The sequence below is a fragment of the Ictalurus furcatus genome, chromosome 21 (assembly GCF_023375685.1).
Source record: "Ictalurus furcatus strain D&B chromosome 21, Billie_1.0, whole genome shotgun sequence".
Lineage (NCBI taxonomy): Eukaryota > Metazoa > Chordata > Actinopteri > Siluriformes > Ictaluridae > Ictalurus > Ictalurus furcatus.
In genome coordinates this window covers 9,734,015-9,738,332 of record NC_071275.1, presented here as the reverse complement: position 1 = coordinate 9,738,332, position 4,318 = coordinate 9,734,015, and positions in this window count along the sequence as shown.

Sequence of the window (4,318 nt, the reverse complement as noted above, 5' to 3'; positions counted from 1 at the left end):
TCAGCGTACCACGTCATCCTCCAAGTATACTGTCGAATAATAGAGAAGTACCAGTGGGTGTAAACTGGAACTTGTGAATACAATGGAAATAAAAACAAACAAAAAAATCAAAAAGGTTTATGTACCTGATCATTAACATGCCATTCGTTTGTTTTGAAAAGAATGAGGATGAGGATGGGACAAAAGCAAAAGCTTGCTTGAGAAACAGGTTCACAACAACAATCCTGCTAAAAATAGAGTGGCTTACAGTACGTACGCCATGTCAGTTTCAGCAAAAATACAACCGAAACAATTTAAAAGCATTGCCACAGCGTGTCCACGTCCAAGAGACTAAGCCGCACATTTAATTCCAGGTTAAAGAATCCACTAACCTATCATTTAGATAGCCTGTAGTGGTTTTGCTGTCTCCTTAAGCAAGACGCATTGCCTGTCTTTCTCACTGCTGGTGCATTAAGCGATAGATAAACATGTTTAGATAAGCAAGTAGTAAACATTGTGCATTTGATTACTATAATTATTATATTTCCATGCATGTCAAATGTATAATTGCAATTTTAGTGTGTTTTTTTTATCCAGTTTACATCTTGGGTAAGAAATCACCTAGCGCTGACTGTTCTGACGTCCATCACTGCTCGATAAAAACGGGAACTCGTAACTCCGTTGAAGTAAGTGAAGAATAAAACACTTTGAGGAATGCCGTTATAGGGAAATATTAATTGACGTGGAGTTACTGATACCACGCTAAACTTGCTTACGTTCCTACAGTATAACTGTATGTCCTGAGGTGTCTTATTAGTCTCAATAGTTTATTTATCAAAGATCGACACGTCTTACTTTTTTTTACGTGTGTATAGTTACATTTAATGTTCGTTCCTGTTATTACTTGCGTCATAGCAGTCTTTTCCTCAGCAGCCTCAAGTTTTTCTCACTCTTGAAGTTAATAAGATTAGTGACAGAGCAATCGTTTACATCTGAAGACATGTCAGAAAACTTCAAGTTACAGATATACCTGTTACAATGTATTCATATAAACCTGTGATTTGCTGCCATTAAAGAAAATTAGTCAACAACTTCTGTCCAATCAGAATCAAGAATTTATTATAATTTTTTTTTATAAATCTTAGATAAAACATATCAGATTTATTTTCCACATTTTATGTAGTATAGCAACCAACAACATTCATGTGAAAAACAAATACAAACATTTTAGGCAAATAAATAAAAAAGAAAAAAATAAGTGTGCACACCCTTTTATAATGGGGCGTGTGACTGTTCTCAGAATGAAACATTCACATTCAAACTCATTTTCAAAAGTAATTATCATACACCTGTCTTTAATGGCTGATTCTCATTATCCCCAAATAATGGTCAGTTGTTTCTGTAGGATTTTCTTAGAACATTCATCTGACTGCTGAAGCCATGGTCTGCTAAGCGCTTACAAAGCTCAGGAGAGGGATGGAAGAGACCAAAACAACAGATGTACCATGCAACACCACATGTAAAGGCCATCATCAAGTGGAGAAACCGATGCACCACAGTGACATTATGAAGAACAGGATGTGCCTCCAAGATGAAAACTTATCAGGGAAGCTGCCAAGAGACCTATGGCAATATTAACGGGGCTGACATTCGGAGGAATGTCTGGCAAGTGCTGATCACTTCTTGCATATGACAACAGTCTCTCATATGCTTCACATGTATGAGATATGGGGTAGGGTGGGCTAGACAGAAGCAATTTCGCATGAAAAAACAAACAAACTATGTAGCAAAATGTGGTATAGTCTGATAAGACCAAGTTAGAACTTTTGGGGCATTGAAAGAAATGGCTTCAGAAGAAGAAGATGAACATTTTGGAATGGTCCATGCTGTCAGAGCCCAGCTCTAAATCCTATCGAAACCTGTCGATCATTCAAAAATCGAACATTTTTGCAATGAAGGTTGGAATAAAATGGTCACATCAGACCATGTGCTAAGTTGGTAGACTCTTACACAAAAGACTGAGTGCTGTATTACAAGCAAAAGGTTCTTTAACAAAGCATTAGTCAAGGGGTTGTGCCCATACATACATCACACACTTTCCTTTTTCAACAAACAGACTTCATGTAAAAAACATAGTGAACTTTCTTTTACTTTCACACTGTCTGTTGTTACCCAGATGAGGATAGGTTCCCTTCTGAGTCTGGTTCCTCGCAAGGTTTCTGCCTCATATCGTCTTAGGGAGTTTTTTCTCGCTACCAGCTCGCTCAACAGGGATAAATTCACACACTTAAAATCTGTATCCTATGTTTATATGTTTCTGTAAAGCTGCTTTGAGACAATGTCCGTTGTTAAAAGCGCTATACAAATCAAATGGAATAGGATTTAATCACTTTAAAGGTGGAAAAAGATCTGACATGTTTCATCTTGGGTTAATTTTTTTACACCACAAAAACCTGCAATTTTAACAATTTAGACTTTTTTTTATATCCACTGTAATTGGTGGACTTTACACCAGATAATTCTTGTGGTTGTTTCACAAATGGCTCATTGTTTGACCACAGACAAAGTTGTGACATACACACTGGGGTCACAGTAATGTAACTAAAGGACCCATATATATACAACCTGTGTGGGTTATGCCCTCTGTCAGTGTGCACTGTCCTCTTGTTTCTCCAGTATAAAATGTCACCAAGTGTAAATAAATAGTGTAAGACCATGAGGGTACCAGAGGACAGTGTAAATACAACGGTCACTCCGTGTTATGTAACCAACGTAGAGAGCATCCATCTGTTTTGAACATGATCTACAGAAAAAGTCGTACAAATTCGAATGAGTGTTGTTGTTTTTTCTGAAGATAAGAAAAGATATGAGCTCTAACCCCACCCAAAACCTTAACCCTTACAGTAAACCTTGGGTGAAGTGTTGAGAATTTGCAAACATGAATCAAACATTGCCTTTATTTAAGCATCTCTAATTCTCTTCAGAACATTTTTCAAGTACATAAACACATAAATAAGGGAATCTACAGTATTAATATGTGAGAGTTTTTCAATCAAGGAACCTACAGTGGTGCTTGAAAGTTTGTGAACCCTTTCGAATTTTCTAGATTTCTCCATAAATGTGACCTGAAACATCATCAGATTTACACATGAGTCCTAAAAGTGGGTAAAGAAAACCCAGTTAAACAAATGAGACAAAAATTTTATACTTGGCCATTTATGTATAGAGGAAAATGATCCAGTATTACATATCTCTGAGTGGTAAAAGTATGTGAACCTTTGCTTTGAGTATCTGGTGTGACCCCCTTGTCCAACAATAACTGCAGCTAAACATTTGTGGTAACTGTTGATCAGTCCTGTACATCGGCTTGAAGGAATTTTAGCCCGTTCCTAAGTACAGAATAGCTTCAACTCTGGGATGTTGATGGGTTTCCTCACATGAACTGCTTGCTTCAGGTCCTTCCACAGCATTTCTATTGGATTAAGGTCAGGAACTTGACTTGGCCATTCCAAAACATTAACTTTATTCTTCTTTAACCGTTCCCTGGTAGAACGACTTGTGTGTTTAGGCTCGTTGTCTTGCTGCATGACCCACTTTCTCTTGAGATTTACATTACGGATAGATGTCCTGACATTTTCCTTTAGAATTGGCTGGTGTACTTCACAATTCATTGTTCCATCAATAATGGCGCGTCATCCTGTCCCAGATGTAGTAAAACAGGCCCAATCCATAATACTACCACCACCATGTTTCACAGATGAGATAAGCTTCTTATGCTGGAATGCAGTGTTTTCCTTTCTCCAAACATAACACTTCTCATTTAAACCAAAAGTTCTATTTTGGTCCCAATAGCCTTCTGGCTTGTCCATGTGATCGGCCATGCTTGAGTGAAAATTTTATGATATTTTAGGTCATATTTATGCAGATATCTAGAAAATTCTAAAGGGTTCACAAATCTTCGAGCACCACTTCAGTAAAAATGTAATATTTTTAACATTCTTTCATAAATGGCTCCTTTGAGGTTTAATAAGCAAGTAATTAATTCCAGTAATACTAAATAAAATAAAATGAGCCCATGTTAATGAAGTAATTTCATATTTATTATTATATTAATTAGTGCATTACTAATTTGTATGTTTGTAATGAGTGTATCTTACTCAAGTAGAGTTTCCCTTTTACATTATCCATTATTCATTGTAACTCGTAACAGCGTATACTGTATATGAATGAATATAGAATGAATATGATAAATAAAACATTTCCAGTAAAAATGGCTAAGGAATAAGATGTTTGTTATTTTGCGTTTCAGACACAATGACCACCCACATAACACCCTGAC